Consider the following 21,035-nt stretch of genomic DNA (forward strand, 5'->3'; position numbering starts at 1 on the left):
TTGAAAAGTTTAAGCCGCATTGCACAGCCCGAATGTCATCACATTAAACTCGAACAACCCAAATGGTGTGATTATAGCTGTTTTCTTCCTGTCTTCGGGTACTATTGGTACACTGAAGTAAGCGCGTTCTAGGTCAAGTGTGGTGCAGATAGCTTTGCAGCTAAAATTTTCTGTGAAATCTTGAATGTGCGGTATTGGGTAACGATCTGCCACTGTCTGTGCATAGGTATAGGTATAGGTTGAAATGGCGGCCTTGTGTCCCAAAAAGCCCACTTAAGCACAAATAATTGCCCATTGTGGTACCACAGGAGTTACGTTATTTGTATATAGATTTTAATCAGTATACATTCAACGTCGAAAAGAAAGGTAACGACTCCCCTATTCGGTAAAGGAAAACCAACGTGACATTAACAGAATGACAACTCAGTCAGGTCAGTTAGAAAAGGAGATCCAAGGATTTTTAATCTTTTTCTGGCTAGCTAAGGAACAGTTGAGAATAGTGGGAGGGTCCAACTGTAAGTTGGGTTCCAGGTTGGCTCGAAAAATGGGCCATACAGTACGTTTCCTATTTATTGGTTTAGATGATCTGTTCATTTCAGGGTTCTCCACAAAATCTAGATCAAAATTGATGTATCTATGGTCATGTTGTAGTTCCTAATCACTCGAACCACATTCCTTCTTGATTATATATAAATATTCACAGATTCATTAAAAATATTTAATTCGTCTAATTTAATTATAAATTTATTTAATTCTTTTATTTCTAAATTCCTTCTTGATTATATATAAATATTCACCGATTCATTAAAAATATTTAATTCGTTTAATTTAATTATAAATTTATTAAATTCTTTTTATTTCTGGTTTGTTCACTTCAATCACTTATTCAAAACTGCCTCTGCTCCCACGAGGTTCTTGCAAGATCTCCCTCAACTGCACACGTTGTTCGAAAAAGCTCGTCAGAATCGACCGGTTTATCTCCTGCGCCTCTCTTACATGCGCGCTCACCATTTTCTGCCGGTCGACCTGACTCTGATGACACCCTATTGAAGGTGCATTCACAACACCCCTTCCCCCTTGCGGAGGAGCCTTAATGCTTTTGAACGAAAAGGAAACCCTGGGTTGTTGATCGGTATTGTGCGGCTCTGTGTGGCGGTGTTATTCCGGGTATGTTGACAGTGGCAGTGAATGCTCAAGCGGTATAATTTATTTATAATTAAATTTTTTTTTTTTGTTTTTAACTACATATAGATTATATAACTAATTAACTATCTTACATCCAATTCTAAATTACAACTTCATCTTTTTGTTTTTTGTAATTAAAAAAATAAAAATTAAATTACATCTTAATCTTAAGTAATAATAAAATACATATGTGAATCTTATTTTATATAACTACCTTAATATCTTAAATACAATTCTAAATTACAACTTCATCTTTTTGTTTTTTTTTTTTTTAAATTAAAAAAATAAAAGTTAAATTACACTTTAATCTTAAGTATTAACAAAATATATATGCGTATGTATACTGGATTACATAACTAATTTACTATATTAACTACAATTAAAAATGCATAATATAATTAATAATACAACTAAACGTTTCCAAAGCTGTTTACCCATTGAATGCTCATACAAGACCTTCCCTTTACATCTGATTCGCAGATGTTCCTTACTATACACGGTTTGCTACGGTACCTCGAACCCCCTTTACCAGATTCTTATGGAACCATTTGTCTTTTCCTTTGACTAGCAACTGACTAGCAACTAGCACGTTAACTGGCTCACGAACCCGTATCACTCGGTATGGTCCCTCCCAAACAGGGGAAAATTTATTTTTCTTTTGCTGGTTTCCTAACCAGACCATATCCCCCACTTGGAACAACCTCTCCTTGGTTCCCTGGTCATAATATCCTTTAGATCTCTGTTTCGCTGCCATAGTGTGAGTTCTAGCTAGCTCATGGGTCCGCTGTATTTGATATTTTAAAATTTGAGTGTAGTCGTCAATATTATACAAAGGAGAGGGTTTCCTTTTTAATGAGACTGGCATCTCAAACTCAAATCCGAAAAGAATTCTTGTGGGCGTTTGTCTGGTAGCTGAGTGTATGTGATTGTTGTGGACATGCATGGCGTGATGAAGCCATTTATCCCAATTCTTCCATCCTCTGCTACGAAGCTCCTCAGAAATTCTGCGAGGGGTCTGTGACTTCTCTCCAAAGATCCATTGGCCTGCGGGTGGTATGGCGTCGTAAACAATTTCTTAGTGCCCAATAATTTGCATGTTGCCCTAAACATTTTGGAGGTAAAATTCGCCCCGTTATCCGTCACTAATGTACGGGGAATTTGGAACCGTGAGACGATTTCATTGAAATAAGCCCTAGCCACTGTCTCTGCTTCTACGTTTGGCAGCGCTACACAGCACATATATTTGGAGAAGTCATCTTGAAATGTTGCAATCCACTTATTGCCTCCAGCAGTCTGAGGCAACGGCCCCACTAAATCCATATAAACTTTATCGAATGGTCGATGTGGCGTGTCCGTAATTACCATTGGCATACGTTCAACGCGCTCTTGTTTCGTTGGCAAAGTTTACACGCTCCCACGAAATCCTTAATTTTTCGTTGCATTCCCGTCCACTTGAATTGACGGCGAATTCGGAAATACGTTCGCACCGCCCCCTGGTGGCCCCCCACTCCCGTATCATGAAACTGCTTCAACACTCTTTGTATTTCCTCTGGGTCCGTTAAAAAAATGGCATCATCTCCACCCCCTATAGAGCCCTCTACCATTGGTATTGATGGATTGATCGACCTTGGGTTATTTTCCTCTGTATTCTTCATCTGTGCCCTCGTTGTTACCGCAAACTCTCCCGGAATCCTGCTTAGCGCATCTGCATTTTGATTTGACTTCCCCGGCTTATAACGAATTTCGAAATCGAATTCAAGCAATTCTAAACTGAATCTCCCTAATCTCGAACCTTGATCCTTTAGATTAGCCATGCCTCTCAAAGGTTTATGATCAGTGTAAACCTTAAAATGCCTACCCAAAAGGTACGAGCGAAAATTTCTAGCCGCCCATACTATCGCTAGGTATTATTTTTCAATGGTAGAATACCTCCTCTCGGCCGGATTCAATGCACGACTTGCGTAGTACACCGGTAAGTCCTTGCCTAATTCCCCTTGTGATAATACCGCACCTAGCGCATCGTTACTTGCGTCTGTTGTCAGATTAAAAGGTTGGGAGAAATCCGGAAACTGAAGTACTGGGGGATTAGTTACCGCAGCCTTAAGTTGTTTCATCGCGGCTTCAAATTGTTCGGACCACTGAAATTTGACATTTTTCCGTAATAAATGATTTAACGGAAGAGATATTTCAGATGCTCTTGGTATGAATTTCCTATAATAATTAATTAGACCAAGAAATGCTTGTAACTCCTTTACGTTTTTTGGTGCGGGTATATCCTGGACACATTTTACCTTTTCTGGGTCAGGTTCAACCCCCTTTTCTGAACACTTATGTCCCAAGTAAACCACTTCCCGTCTCAAAAATTGGCACTTCCCAGTTTGTAGCTTTAATCTATGTTTCCTAAGTACACCGAATACCTTCCGTAACCGCTCTTCGTGCTCTATCAAATTCCGTCCATGAATAACGATGTCAGCTAGGTACACAAAACAGTCCATACCTTGGAGGCCTGTTAAAATGCTGTTCATTATCCGCTGAAAAGTCGCGGGGGTCCCCGATAGACCAAACGGCATACGAACAAATTCATAATGACCTGTTTGTGTACTAAAAGCCGTTTTCTCCCGGTCCCTGGAGTCCACTAATACTTGATGGTATCCGCTAGCCAGGTCTAAAGTGCTGAAGTACCTGCAACTCCCCAGCTGATCCAATATTTCGTCTATCCTGGGAATAGGGAACACCTGGTTTTGGGTTCTCTCATTTATTCTCCGGAAATCAACGACCAGTCTCCACTTCTGGTTGCCGTCTTGGTTGCCTTTCTTAGGCACCAGTAGGATGGGCGAGTTCCATGGTGAAATACCCGGAGCTACAATTCCCTTCTCCAACATCTCGTCTACTTGTCTCTTAATTTCATTTTTGTGGGCCTCGGGAAGCCTGTATTGCTTAGTATTTACTGGCACTGTTCCAGGACCCATCGGTATTTTGTGGTTCAATACCGTAGTATAAGAGAGGTCCTCGCCTTCCAGGTGAAATACTTCCGGAAATTCCCTGACTATACTCTCTAACGACTCTTTTTCTTCTGGATTAAAATAGCTACTAAAGCCAATTTCATCAAATATCTGCTGAAGACGCCCTGATTCACCATGATGGGGCCGTAGGTTAGCCTTGCTAGTACGTATTTCTCCTACCAGGGTAGCTTCATTATCTACCAGGCTCCAATTCTCCAGTCTCCAGGCCCTCGAACCATGCTTCAACCCCAATCGCACCTGGTATTCATTCCCGTTCAGGACATGTACCACACCAACCCCCTCCCTGAAAGTAGTTAACGTACCTCCAATGTAGACTTGAGGAAGAATTTCCGCTTTATCAACCATCATATCTCCGTCCGGAATATCTGCTTTGACTCGCACTATCATTGTGGACCTGGGAGGGATTGTCACTGCCTCTGCAATACAAATCCCACTCTCAGCTCCATTCTTTATAAGCGGTAATGTCGTTATTCTGGTCTGATTATGAAAAAAACTAAACGATTTAGCTCGCGCATCAATCATTGACCGATTCCACAATTCATCTCTACCCAGCAACCCGTCTGCCGGTATCTCACTCCCCTACGGCACGACATGTAGATTTAATTGTAGACCTGGTTCGTAATTACTTGTAGCGATCACCGTCCTCTCTGTCATAATTCTTCCTCCAAATGCTCCTACGAGCTCTTTCCGCTGTGTTCTATCTATTCCTACCTCTACCGCCAAAGCTTCGGATTTAACCAAACTGGTATCCGATCCCAAATCCACCAATAGGAGTAATTTCTTCCCTCTCCCTACATCACATGAAAATTCTATATAAGCTTCGTCGCAGTGCTGCGAAGACCTTGAGTACGCATTAAAGTTAATTCCCTTATCACTCTTACTTCGTGAATTAGCTTCGTCACCGACTCTTGCATATATGTACGTCTTTGCCCATATATCCTTTACAGCCCGAGCAATTGTATAAAATGTCATACATATTAAAATCCCTAACATGTGTTTACCTTCCGTCCAAACCTGTTTGACGACCCTTTTAAAATTTAGTGGTAATGTATATGTTCTCCTCGAACTCCTGTGTAAATTTATTTTATCCAATATAACCGCTGTCTCTCCTTTAGTTTTTTGCCTCCATACTTTATTTCTTGGTTCCTTGAAACAATTCTCTTTTCCACAACCGATGTCTGGCCGAATTTTACAGGGGTCGCATCCGGTATCCCAGTCTATCGGCCTAGACTGGGACGGTTTGCGTTTCCCGAACTGGGTGGTTCCCCTCCACAGTCTCTAGCCATATGCCCTACCTGGCTGCATTTAAAACACTTAACCTGAGACATTGCCACATATCTGCCTTGGGCTCCACTGTCTCTCCCTGTCTGGGTTACGAACCTATCAGAGTTATCGCGACAAAACCTATTCATGTTGTGCCCCCTAACTCTACACACCTGACAAAACAAGGTTTCGAGCCTTTTAAAACAATCGTCTGCAACGTGTCCTGACTTATTGCAATAACTACAAGCCTTGCCTTGCCCAACTGTACCATTAGATTTAATCTCACCACTTTCTCTGCACTTAGGACCTTGTTCATGTCAATACTCCCCACATAGTGTGCAGTACGGTGTGTTTCGTCTTATGGAGCAATCTGCCCATCCATGCCCTCCTGCTCCACAAAAATTACACTTTAATACCAACTTATGGTCTTCACTGGACACATTTACATTCACCACGTTATCCCCAAACAAATCTTCCGCTGACTCCCCATTCTCTATAAGTTGACATAACTCTCCATTCTCCGCACCGACGAACCTATGTCTCAAGTTTTTGTCCTTCAACCCTTTAATAAAACATTTGTTAGCTAAACGCCGATATTCGGCCACCTGTGACACTGTTTTATCCGCGGACCATTGTGCGTTTATTATATCTTCTGCTTCGATCAGTAACGACTCTATTCGTGACCCAAAAGACGTTACCGATTCTGTAGTGCGCTGAACGCATCGATTAAAATCATTACGAATCTGCTTTAAAGATCGTCTCTTTAGGTACGCTTTCTTAACGGCCATACACAAATCATTTACTGACATGAAACTCTTCCCTCCTATAATTTCATAAGCTGACCCTACCAGTCTTTGCTTAATACAGGTTGTTAGACTAAGAGAGTCTGCGTGTGGCAGTGCCTGTTGAGCCAACTCGCAACCCGCCACGAACTTGTAGACCTCTGATCGCACGTCGGAGCCATTGCCACCTGCAAAATATGGTACCACTTTGTTTACCGTATCCACAATTGACACAATTGATGACATTGCGACTAGCGGCGTTTTTTCCTCACTTTGCCTAGACTCTCCCTCCATCTGCATTGATGGAGCCCCAATATTATCACAATTATCAACTTCTAGTTTCCGTTGCAATTTCTTAATTTGCTCGCGCCAACGGCTGAAACAATTCTCCTTCCCGTTTGCCTCCAATAAGCTCTGTATCTCCTTCTCTGAATAGCCCCTCTTTTTCAACGCGCGTTCCACGATTGGCGAGTCACCCCCTGCGATATCGCTTGCAAGTATTTTAGAAATATCCTCTTCGTTTTTCCCTACGTCTTTTAGTGCCCCCTCCAGCAACGCAGTTTGCGTCTCTGAATCATACAATAACTCTGTTAAATCTTCTAATCTTCTAGATAGGTTATTACATTTGTGCTGCCAACCCTCGTTTGACTCTAGCAGATCACTTATTATCTTATCCTTCTCCTCGAACTTGATACTACCAACTCTTTCTATCTGGTCCCATAAAAATTCGACCTCTTCAATTCTTGACAATCTACAACCCCGCACGTGATCCCTAGTTAATTGCAAAAAATCTTTATCTTTATTTATTTCCCGTAACTGCTCCCACTCCTTCACCAATACCTTTCCTATAAAATTATTTACTGAGGTTAGCTCCTGTTTTAACTGTTCCACCCCATTCTCCATACAGCTTGCCTATCCACAATAATAAATTTTATTAAAAAAAAATTAATCTGCTTGCGATGTTTAATTGAATTTGTCATGTAATTTCAAAAATAACAAAAAATAATTTTATTTTAATATCTTTTGGAATCTTATATGACTTCACTTTTTAACCTTCTATGTTAGTGCCTTACAATATTTATTTCCATTTCAATATTTCCTATATGGAAACACATGGAACCGTAGTAATGTTGTGTAAAACTAACAATGAGAAACTCTAAATCTAATTTTTTTTTTTTATATAGCGTATTTTATATCTAAACCTATATGTCCTCTTAAATCTCAAATTACTTATTAAAAATTATAATAGCCGACTAGAAAGAACTAAACAAATCAATTATGTGATTCAAATACACTAAACCTAGAGTAAAAATTTTATAGACATATATATTAGGATTCTTTTTCTAATATTATAACTATTGCAACTTCATTTCCTTTTAATACTTCAAAATTTTGTATAAAAACAAGTTTTTACTATTATTAACATATATATAAATATCTACGCATAAATATGTAATATATGTAAGCACGTCTATATAATATATAACTTATATATATTGAGAGAGAAAAAGAATCCAATATCAAATTCTATATCTGATTAAATAAATACTTTGAACATTTTAAATTGAAATTTTAATTGAAAAAGTTGTTACAAAACAATGTTGTAAATAAAATAATTTTTTCCTGTCAGGAATTTATTACTTTATTATATGAATTTTTCCCAACATAATTCATGCAAAATCCATAAGTTTCAAATTTAACAACACGAAACTTTAAAATAAAAATTTTCCTCAGTATAAACAACACAGAGAGAAAAAAAATTACTTTTTAGCGAATTCTCCTAAACAAATTGAAAATGTATTCTAATTATAAAAAATATATAAAAATATAATTAATATAATTAACTAATTATTAATGATTTCCAGCATACATACTGTGCTACAATTAAAGTATTCTATACAAAAGATGAAGTTTTCCGTTTTTTTTTTTTTAACTATACCAATAATTTAATAATATTACAATGTTAATTAGAATGTACCATTTAAAAGTGTTTCCTTTTTATAGCCACTCTGTTGTTGTTGTTGGTTCTGCTTATTTGACGACGCGGCTGTTGTTGATTTGGTGATAATTGCTGTTGTTGTTGCTGGTATTTGGTTCTGTTGCAGTGAAGCGCGTTAGTTTCCAACAAAATTCCAAATTAAACTTTGTTTTAAAAGTTTTATTCTGTTTATAGTTTATTTAAAGTAAACACAATTTACACTTTGATTTTTGCGTCTTTAAATATAAAATTAAATTAATATTAAATTAATGTTTAATTTTCTGCTGCTGCCGTCCGTTGAGCTTTGAAGTCCAAAAGCTTTTTTTTTTTTATTTTATTATATTTTGATAATTGCACTTTAATGTTTTTGCACTCTTGTTTTTCTTTATATCTCTCTTGTTTTTTATTTTAGACTGCTAGAGTAAGGCCAAAGTAAAATATTAGTTCTCTTAGAAACTTTACTTCTCTTAACTTTTCTTACAAAAACTTAACTTTGCCTAAGTGAAAACCACGTTTTTTCTTTGCGCTTTTGCTGTTGAACGCATGGTTGTTCTCGTTTTTCTTTTTTTTTTTTTTAAACCAATTCCAATGTTTTTTAACAAAATTGTTAATATACATATTCCACTTCCGATTTTTTGTTTTATTTATTTTTTTTTTACAAAAATTTTCTATATTTGCAATGTAATTAAGTTTATTAATAATAACCACGATTTCTTTTATTTAATGTGACAAAAGTTTTAACGTTCAAATTTTCAAAAAAAAATACCGTACCATTATTAAGAACACATTTTCCTTTTATTTTCACTTCCGTTCACACTTTGTAAAAATGTGATTTTCAATATTATACAATATTATACAATATTTTATAAAATTTGTTCAAATTTTTAAATTCGTAAGGTTTTATATACAAAAAAAAAATAATATCGTTCAATTATCAAGAACACATTTTTTCTAATTTTGTTTTCACTTCCGTTCACATTTTGAAAAAAAATGTGATCTTCAATATTATACAATATTATACAATATTTTATAAAATTTGTTCAAATTTTTAAATTCGTAAGGTTTTATATATAAAAAAAGTGATATCGTTCAATTATCAAGAACACATTTTTTCTAATTTTGTTTTCACTTCCGTTCACATTTTGAAAAAAATGTGATCCTACCGGCTGCGCCAAAATGTTGTAGTTCCTAATCACTCGAACCACATTCTTTCTTGATTATATATAAATATTCACAGATTCATTAAAAATATTTAATTCGTCTAATTTAATTATAAATTTATTTAATTCTTTTATTTCTAAATTCCTTCTTGATTATATATAAATATTCACCGATTCATTAAAAATATTTAATTCGTTTAATTTAATTATAAATTTATTAAATTCTTTTTATTTCTGGTTTGTTCACTTCAATCACTTATTCAAAACTGCCTCTGCTCCTACGAGGTTCTTGCAAGATCTCCCTCAACTGCACACGTTGTTCGAAAAAGCTCGTCAGAATCGACCGGTTTATCTCCTGCGCCTCTCTTACATGCGCGCTCACCATTTTCTGCCGGTCGACCTGACTCTGATGACACCCTATTGAAGGTGCATTCACAACAGTCAGAAGAGGAACAATCTTGCGATACGGACCAATTAGTAATAAAGTAACAGGAGTGCTCGCTAATCAGTGTGATATCGAGAACTTCCCTTCTAATTGAATTCATGAAGGTTGGCTCCCTACCTGTGTTAGCGATCACCAAGTTTCCTGCAAGAATGAAATCAAATAGACACTCACCTCTCGCGTTAGTATCTGTGCTACCCCACATCTCATGATGTGCGTTGGCGCCAGCTCCTATGATCACCGGGATCCTACTGTTATTTGCCTCTGACACCAGAAGCTTGAGGGAGTCCTGTGGTGGAGTGGCACCGTGATCGTGTGCCATATATGCTGAGACAATCCAAAGGGCCTTGGAGTCGTAATCGATGGCCATGGCTACATTGTCATTGTCACTGAACCTAGGGAGTAGAAAGGCATTAATGTTATTTTTTACTAGAATGCAAGATCTTGGTTTACCTTGACCTTCTGTGAATACTAACCGATAACCGTTTGTATTCAGTCCGCAAACCCGATTGTTTACAATCCAAGGTTCTTGGATCAGCATTACGTCCTCTCCTTTTTCAGCTAGGCGGAGGGGAAGGGCTGCCGAAGCAGTTTTGGAGTGTTGGAGGTTAATTTGGACGACCTTCAACAGCTTGGTTGTTTTTCAACTATGGTACTGTCCAGTTCATCCTCGTCCGACATCGGTGAGGTCTCCCGGGAGAGCGCCATACCTGTAAAGAACTCGCCGACCAGTTCAGAAGACGAGATTACGCTACCTCCGTCTTCGGAGGAGAGAGTACCGATTAAATCGGAAGTCCCTACATCAGGATTGTTTGGAACGGATATGGAACCGATTCCGTCATCGGAGATCGTTTCCGAAGGTGCCCCCCCCCCAGAAGGTTGTTGTTTAGCGATTTGAGAGTCACTTTTGTAAACACGTAGGATGACCGACCCGAAGCCATAGTGAATCACCCCATTTCGGGCTTGAAGGGGTGCTAAAGATTGTTCGTTAAGAACTACGACGGCTTCGACGAAGTCGCCCTTGGGGTCATTGACCTTCGCAACTTTCCAGTTATGCGTGGGGAGGTCTGTGCATTGAGTCTTCTGTAATTTCCGCCCGGCCGCCAAGTTCCGTTTTTCTTCTCCACCATATTTAATAGGCTGGACCATTCTCTTTGTGAAGGTGTGCATATGCCTTGATATAGAATGTACTAGAACTCTCTTCGCTGCTTGCCATCTTCGTGGGTTAAGCTGCCTGGTACGTGCATAGACTGAACTCTTCTAATAATTTTCGGAACGGATAATCTGCATTCACTGCAAATACTGGCTCTGGCATATTTAACGCTGTCGCACAGTGAAGTTTCATGTTGGTTTTGCTGTCAACGAGGAGTTTACGATGCAAATCTACAACTAGACCATAATATTGCAGAAAGTTGGCTCCTAGTATAGGTTTGCATACATCGGCTACGACGAACTCCCAATCGAGTTTGTGCCACAGGCTAAGCTTCAACGTCATTAATTTATTTCCGTATGTTTGTATTGAAGTTCTGTTTGGTGCATACAAGAGTTTGGCAGATGCTGTCGGCTTAGTTCTGCCGAACATCGAAACGTGTAAAATTGAGAAATCTACACCTGTGTCGACAATGAATTTTAATTGTGTCGAGGGATCTGAAACATATAATCGGCTGGATTTGTAATAACTGTTTGCTTCGCCAACCGCCGGTGATGAAGCGGAATTCAGTTTTCCATGGTTGTAAAGTTGCAGGACTTGACACACTTCCGTGCACTTGTGCCAAAACGATGATGGTAGAAACAGACTTGATATTTAGATATCAGGTTTACCGGACGCGTTCTTGGGTTCGTTCCGGAGTGTTTGATCTACGTCGTAAGCGGAAATGGTGTTGCGATTCTTTGTTCTCTCGTACCTGCTTGCCAAGTTCTTCCATAGCATTCACTACATGCCTGACATCGAAGGAAGAAGACACAGTTTAATTGTCACCTACATTTCTCGCACTAGTATGCACTTCAGAAACAGAATTTTAATTTCCAATTTCTAGCATTAAATCTACTTGTTGTGCACATTTATGCAAATCGACTTAAGTAATGAGCAACGACCGCTCGTACAGCTTCTGGCAGACGATCCAGCCACAATTGTTTGATTGCGCCATCGGTCATGGTGCCACTGAACAAATCGCGCATCGTTCGTAACAAATGTGACGGCTTGTGGTCGCTTAACTGACATTCTTGATACGACGTTGTAGTTTGCGATTTTCTGAATCCACAAAATCTTCAATCAATCGTCTTTTGATTGCTTAATACTGTAACGACACTTTCCCTAGGGTCGTTGCTTATTTGCTGAGGTATGCTCAGACTCTTCAGGATCATTACAATAAATTTTATATATAACTAAAATATTCAGAGACACGCTTATGTTTTCTGTATTTTATTATTTAGTAGAATTAAATAAAATTTTAAAATTAAGAAATATTGGTAAAGTTTAGCTTAATTTCATTAGTAACTGCTTAAATCTTCCGAATGACCTGTATTGATTTGAATATAACAGGATGCTCTGTGGTGTTTACAAAAGTTATTCGAATGTCGTTATTCACTTTGATAGTTTAGAGTTTTCTAAGGGGGAAAAAAATATGGTTAGTATCGATAATTCTTGATATAGAATTATCCTTCGTATATATATTCCGTGAAATTATATTATTTACGATAGACGTAATTCGACCACTTGAAATAATATAATTCGACTTTGTGTAATAATTCTTGATGTGGAATTATTGAGATAACTTGATTTAGCTTTGTGTTAATAATTCCTGATGTGGAATTATCCTTTGTATAAATATTCTGTAAAATTATATTATTTACGATAGATGTAATTCGACCACTTGAAATAATATAATTCGACTTTGTATAATAATTCTAGATGTAGAATTATTGAGATAAATTGATTTAGCTTTGTGTAAATAATTCCTGATGTGGAATTATCCTTTGTATAAATATTCTGTAAAATTATATTATTTACGATAGACGTAATTCGACCACTTGAAATAATATAATTCGACTTTGTATAATAATTCTTGATGTGGAATTATTGAGATAACTTGATTTAGCTTTGAGTTAATAATTCCTGATGTGGAATTATCCTTTGTATAAATATTCTGTAAAATTATATTATTTACGATATACGTAATTCGACCACTTGAAATAATATAATTCGACTTTGTATAATAATTCTAGATGTAGAATTATTGAGATGAATTGATTTAGCTTTGTGTTAATAATTCCTGATGTGGAATTATCCTTTGTTTTGGACTCGAATTTATTTTTTTTTTTTACTAGGTGTATGTGCCTTAGTGATTATATGCCAAGTTTCTTGCATAAGAAAAATGCGCGTCTTATATACACATTCGACCGAGCTTTTGTGTAGCGCCATAATTTTGTTTACAGCTGATCGCACATTATTCTTGTTTACTTTGCCGTTTATTGATTTTCTATTTCATATTGTGTACGGTACTCCGTATGTGCACTTAACTTCTCTTTGACCCTCTCTTACGGCGAATATTTTGACAGTTCTTGTTTCTTACTTCGCTATTCTATTGTTTTGATTTGTTTTCTTTTTTTGCAAAACGTGTTGTTTCGGTGGTGTCTTTGTTTAATTTGTTAATTTTATTTTACTTAAAATGTATTAATAAAATAAAAATAATAAAAAAAAATGGTGCGTATATTTTCTCTTCAATTAATCTTAATTTTTATTTCAAATATTATATTTCAATTACAGTTTATATAACCTAACCACAATGTTGACGGGTGCTGCAGAGGCGAGCATTTTCAAGTAAACATAACATATTTAATATATATGTAAACAAATTTTAATTCAATTTAAATTTTAACTTCAGACATCTCCAGAATTTGCTGGTGAGTTTCCTGTGCGTAATCGTCATGATCGTCATTGTAAATTTCCATCCTTACAATACTTATTAACGGTAGGTAGAGCACGTATGATATCGGCGATGTTCCTCAATGTGAATCTGCGACTCCATCTGTAAAAATAGATCTGGATCTCGCTTTCTGAAACTAGGTGTTTTTACTCCTATGCGGCAAATGTCGCCAGCTCAAATGGTAATTTGCGCGCTATTTTCCCTTAGCATATTGTTAACATCATGTACGACATTACTGTCTGCTTCTGCTTGCGACATGTTTTGAGTTGTTTCAAAATCACAGGTTTAATTATTATTAACTACCGTAACGAGCATACGGGTCATTCTTTTACAACTCGGACACCTTTTTGACCTCATGATCTCCGATTTGGATGAAATTTTTTTTATGAGTTCCTTTCATAAAATAAGAAAATCCGTATCTCGGGAAAAAATTTTGTGATTTTTTTTCTAGGAGATATGGACCCATGGGGTTTTGAGAATTGGCATAGTAGACACATTTTCAAATGGCTATATCTCAAGTTCTATAAAAGGTAAAAACTTACAGCGTTTTAAAGATAATTGATTGAGCTTTTATAAAATTGTTTAAACAATTAAAATTGTTTATATTTAAGTACTAATATTAACCGTTAAATTTCAAAAAAAAATTTTTCTCAAAACAATATTTTAAATTTTCGTTTTTTATATTTTATTTAGATTCAGTTTTAAATTTTACTACAAAATAAAAATTTTCAATTAACCTTTATTTTTTGACAGTTTTTAATATTTTTTTTTCTCCCGCAAAACACATCAAGCACATGCGTACTACATTTTCATTGAATGTATTTTCAAAGAATATACTACATATATTCTTATATAATATTTTTGATTTCGATTAGTAGTAAAATTCTACATAAAACCCAAAAATTTCAGGACGATATTGTAATTAGAAGTACTTTTTAAAATTTATTTATCTTTCATATCACACCAAACACATACACACGATTTTTCAGTAAAAAAAAAAAGGAATATGTCACACAAATTATTTTTTTTTATTTTTGATTCAAATTAATATATAAATTCTACTTCAAAAATAAATATTTCCACTGTAGAAGTAATTAATTTTAATCAGGTGTCCTTCACATTACTCATACGCACCATAGTACCATAAAATCAATTTTCGAAGGAAAACGATACAAAAATGTTTACTTTTTATTTCTTAAATAAATGTATACATAAAACATAACATTTTAAATTAGTTCCGCATCTTTCTGTTCTTAAATTATGAATTTTAACATAATTAAACCGTTTAATAACTTTTTTCTTATATAGATGAATTAAAAAGTTAATTAGTTTCATACTAGTCGAACTACCTAGAAAACTGCAGCACATAATCACACCTACCTTTTTCGGTGAAGTGTTATTTTGCTACAGTTGGAAAGATACTCTGCACAGGTAAGAAATGTTATAGGAAAAAAACTGTAAGGAGCTAAAAACAAAATATTTTTTTTATGGTTTTTACATTGATTTCATTAATTCTCATTTCATTATTGATACATAGTCTGTAATGTCTGAAGAAGAAAATATGTTTGCCATTAATACTTTTTTTGGAATTTGGAATAAGACAGTGATATTTAAATGTGCCTTTAACTGATGTAGCTGCTTCAACGCGGTGTTTAATCTTATTTTCTTCAGCTTCATACTCTTTTGATGTTGAGAAATGGCACACAATATTTGGTAAACATTCCTTAACCCAGTTAAATAATTCCTTTGGTGTTTGGATTGGATTATTTATTCGTTGAAGGCTAGCTCTTGCAGCATTCCTCTTTAAGGTACCAGCTAAGCCTTCGCATGGTCCTTTGCCGTGTGACGTTGAAAAAAAGTGCCATTCTGCTTCCAAACCAAAGTCCGCTTTGTGATGAGTTAAATTAATAAAATTTTTTTTATTTTTATATTGTGAACCCGATCCATCGGAAAACTAAATAATATTTTTAATATCCGTACTAATTTTTTTAATGAATTTGATAGCGTATTTCTGGAACATACGCTACATCACAACACAACAGCAGTTGTGAAGTAAACAGTCAGATATGCAAACAAAATTTTTTATTTGTAGTTTTTTATTTTCATCACGGTGGTATATTGCAAACGGATGAATCGTTGCCTGATTATTATTCCAGTGAATACCTTGAACAGAGTTTTGAAGAACAAAAGCATAATTTTCAGAAAAATCACATAAAACTATGCATTCATTTTTTGCTAAGTTGTTTTTCTTATCATTTAAAAACTCTGCCTGTTTTTTAACGATAAAAGAATGCAACAGCAATTTGTCTAAACCACCTGTTAAGGATTGCAAATATTCGTCTATTTGTGATGTCAACGTTTTTAATGTGCTTCTCTCTTCACGAACCCATTGTTTGTACGTAACGGTGTCAATCATGTTGTCATCAAATATCTCCAGAAGTTGTTCATAGATATTTTCAGTTCCAGGACATTTGGCGCAGGTTCCTAGAAAACATTCTGTGCGTGAAGTATTGCAAATCATGCGCTGTAGGCAATCTTTATAGTTATTTATCGGCTTTCTACTGCATGCAATCAGTGCTTTTATATTCACTCCATCTACCATTAATCGTACGTTTTCGTGTATGAAGCACACACAAACTGAATGTGTGCCGCTTGCTCCTGCAGGAACGCAATGTTGTGGTCGTAATGATGCAAATTTTGAAAAACTACATTCAAGATCCGGATAGTTTAGATTAAAAAGAGAATAGAACTCCTTCAAATTGTTTAGAATGGGCCGTTTTTGTATTTGTGTTCTTTTTCCGTCAATTTGTAAAGATACGCAGATTTTTTTCCCAGGCATTACTTGACTGTTTTCTTCACATTCGTAAAAATTTAAAATTCCATTGGTTATATATTTTCCTAGCGGTGGCTTTTTGGATTTGGGTCTTCTAAGATTCATTTCTCTGAAGTAAGTTTTTTAGCAACAGTAGTCATACATTTTGTAGCGTTTGAGAAGTAAGTCGTGACCCTTTGGGATAGACCAATTATGTATCACACCCACTATTTTTATTTTCATAGTTCTATCTGCTGTGCCATTAAACTTTTCCTGCAGATTTTTTAAAATTGATGCGAGTCATCTTCTTCATCGCTATTCTTAGAGTTATCCGCAGGAATATTAAATATTTTAATTTTGTGATTTATTTATTCAATAAAAATACTTCTGAGAATACTAACGTCCTAAAAAGTTTCATTTTTATGTAGAATTAAATGATAAATTCAATTCAGAAATAAAAAGTAAAAGTTTTTGTACCGTTTTCCTTCGAAAATTGATTTTATGTTACTATGGTGCGTATGAGTAATGTGAAGGACACCTGATTAATTAATTTTTTTAATTACTTCTAAAATTAATATCACAGTGGAAATATTTATTTTTGAAGTAGAATTTATATATTAATTTGAATCAAAAATAAAAAAAAATAATTTGTTTGACATATTCCTTTTTTTTTTTACTGAAAAATCGTGTGTATGTGTTTGGTGTGATATGAAAGATAAATAAATTTTTAAAAGTACTTCTAATTACAATATCGTCCTTAAATTTTTGGGTTTTATGTAGAATTTTATTACTAATCGAAATCAAAAATATTATATAAGAATATATGTAGTATATTCTGTTGCATAATTTGTACATGGCAACACTGCAATCCATTGCACTTATATTTATTTTTACTCTTATTTATTCTTATTCTTATTTTCTTACTTTATCTCATACATTGTTGTGCTTTAGTAGTTAGTTGAATAAAGACATTAAACGAATACGGTTGTGTTCTTTGTTTGGTGGTGTTGGTTTTAGTTGGGCCACGTGTCAATAGCACGTTTTTACTAACATTGGTTATGGGCCCAGGTTTATTAAAATTAAAATGTTTTCGGTTTCAAGTATTGAAAAATTAAGTAGTGATAACTACTCGACTTGGTCGGTACAAGTCAAAAGTTTATTGATTACATTAGATTTGTGGAATGTAATCGAGAGTAAATGTCCGGAAGCTTTAGCGGAAAAGACAAGTTGGATTGTATCAGATCAAAAAGCGCTTGCTACAATCAACTTGAGTGTTAAATCCAGTGAACTTATTCACATTAAAAACTGTAATAAGGCGAAGGATGCCTGGGATATTTTAAAAAATTTATATGAATCAAATACAGTGTGTCGGAAAGTTAATTTGTTTAAACAGCTCGCTTGCTTTAAAATAAGGAACATAGAGAACATATCAAGCCAAATAGGCGAATTTTGCACTATTGTGGATAGCCTGAAAAGTATCAACATTGAATTAAATGAAGAATTTATATCGGTTTTATTATTATGTGCGTTGCCGGATGAAATGGAAAATTTCGTAGTTGCCGTAGAAAGTAGGGATGAATTGCCTAAGCTAGATCAGATAGTGTCCAAAATCCTAGAAGAAGTAAGGCGACGAGACGGCAAAGGTGAAGGAAATGATGAACGATTTCTAGGTGTAAATACATCAAATATTGAATATAACAAACACCACAATACCAAGAATTACCGATGTAACAAAAACAAAAGTAACGTTAAAAACTTCAACATGCGGTATAATGCAAATAATAAAAATAACAATAACAACAAAAAGAGCTGGAAGAGCAACAATATTGAGTGCTACAAATGCCATCAAAGGGGACACGTACGTTCTCAATGTCCGCAGTCAACAGAGAATGTTGAGAAGGCTGCGTCAGCATTTACGGCAGTATGCTCTCAACAGAACAATAAATTGTGGGTTTTAGATTCAGGCGCTACGTCACACATGAGCCCAAGAAAAGAGTTATTTGATTCTCTTGAGGAGTGGGGACAGAAAATTGTACTGGCGTCAGGTGACTGTGTATATTCAGAGGGGAGAGGAACATTAAATGTAAAGACTAAATATGCAAACTTAACTCTCTTAAATGTTCTATTCGTTCCCGGTTTACATTGCAATTTTTTATCGTTAAGCAAAATATTAAAATCTGAAAATACGGTATTTTTTGCAAGAAATATCGCAATTGTTAAAAATAAAGAGAAACAAATGCTATTTGAAGCAAATGAAGTAGATGGAATCTTTTTAATTAATTTTAAACTCGAAAAATTTAATGAACAACCGCATTGTTCGTATACAGAAAATGATATAAAAAAATGGCACATGCGGTATGGACATCTAAATGCGAATGATATAAATAAATTATCAAATAAAGATATGGTAATTGGTTTGAATATAAAGATGCCCAGTGATTTTGAGTGTTTAACTTGTGGCGTGTGTAAAATAAGCGCGAAACCATATAAAAGTTATGCTCAAATAAAAACAAAAGCGCCACTTGAGTTGGTGCATAGTGATTTGTGTGGACCTTTTAAAACAAAATCACTTGGTGGTTCACTATATTTTATAACTTTTGTCGATGATTTTTCGCGGTTTATCTCTGTATATTTCTTAAAACAAAAATCAGATGCTTTCGATGCATTTAAGGTTTTTGCTGCGTTAGCTCAAAACATGATTGGAAAGTCAATTAAAACAATACGAACTGATAATGGTAAAGAATACGTAAACTCAAAGTTTAAATCCTGTTTTGAGAAAAACGGTATATTGCATCAAACGACGGTAACACATTGCCCTCAGCAGAATGGTGTAGCAGAGAGAGTAAATAGAACACTCGTAGAAATGGCTAGGTGCTTATTATTCGATTCAGGTTTACCACAATTTTTATGGGCTGAAGCTGTGAACACTGCCTGTTACTTGCGAAATAGATCACCTACAAAGGTGTTGCTGAATGTAACTTCACATGAACGTTGGTTTGTAAGAAAACCATCTGTTCATCATATACGAACATTTGGATGCGACGCGATCGTGCTAAATAAGAACAGAAGCGGAAGCAAATTTGCACCAAAAGGAAATGTATACAAAATGATCGGCTATGAAACTTCAACAAAGGGCTATAGATTATACGACTCTTCAAAACGAAATATTATAAAAGCAAGGGATGTGAAATTTCTTGAAAATTCATTTGTGAAGGAGGAAAATAAACAAAAAGCAATTGCAGATGAAAATCAGTCATTCTGCATAGGGTTTCCAAATCCAAAAACCGTTATGTCGATAAATCCAAATGAATTAAATAATGTGAACCATGATTTGGAAATCACTGAAAATTACTTGGATCTGGAAGAGAAAATTATTGAAAATAAGAAAAATGTTGAAGGAATGAAAACGAGAAATAGAGCAAACCAACAAAAACTGAGTTTATATGCAGAAAATCCACAGACTGTACAGGAAGCATTATATTCAGAAGACGCTGAATATTGGAAAAGGGCTATGAATACAGAATACAAGTCTTTATTAAAGAACAATACTTGGTCATTGGTAGACAAACCTGAAGATAAAAATATAATTGGTTACAGGTGGGTTTTCTCAGTTAAGAGGAAACCGGACGGGACAATAGAAAAATACAAAGCAAGGTTAGTTGCTCTAGGATGTTCTCAACAGTATCAGGTTGATTATACTGAAATATTTTCTACTGTGGTAAGACAGTCTACAATTCGGCTGCTGCTAGCACTGGCTGCGAGGCATAAGCTTTTAGTAAATCATGTTGACATTGTTGCAGCGTACTTAAATGGCGACTTACAGGAAGAGGTGTTTATGCGTCAACCACCAGAATTTGAAAATGTTCACAATCGCAGCAAAGTGTGTAAGCTCAACAAAGCTTTATATGGATTGAAGCAGGCTGGGCGCGAATGGAATAAAAAAGTGACGCAAATTTTGGAAACATTGGAGTTTAGAAGGTGTTTATCCGATAGCTGTGTGTATGTTAGACGTCAAACGGAGAATTTGTGATTCATCGCAGTCTATGTAGATGATATGATGGTGGCATCGACTTCTCAAATTGAGATGGATGCAGTCATAGACCAATTGAACGAACAGGTTGAAGTTGATGATCGTGGCTCGATATCGTTTTATCTCGGATTGGAAATCGAGAGAAATGAAACACGAGGTGATATTAGTATTCATCAAGAAAAATATACAAAAGAATTGCTAAAACGATGGGGCATGAGTGAATGTAAGGGTGCGTCTTCGCCATGGGTTATTAGTTCGGATTTGAAGAAATGCGGAAATGAATGTGATGAGCTTGTGAATAAAGAATATCACAGCCTTATCGGCGGTCTCATGTATTTATCTATAATCTCTCGTCCTGATATTGCACATGTGGTTTCAAAACTTTCGCAATTCAATAAACATCCACATCAAGAACATTTTCAAGCAGCAAAACA

The sequence above is a fragment of the Teleopsis dalmanni genome, chromosome 1 (assembly GCF_002237135.1).
Source record: "Teleopsis dalmanni isolate 2A chromosome 1, ASM223713v2, whole genome shotgun sequence".
NCBI lineage: Eukaryota > Metazoa > Arthropoda > Insecta > Diptera > Diopsidae > Teleopsis > Teleopsis dalmanni.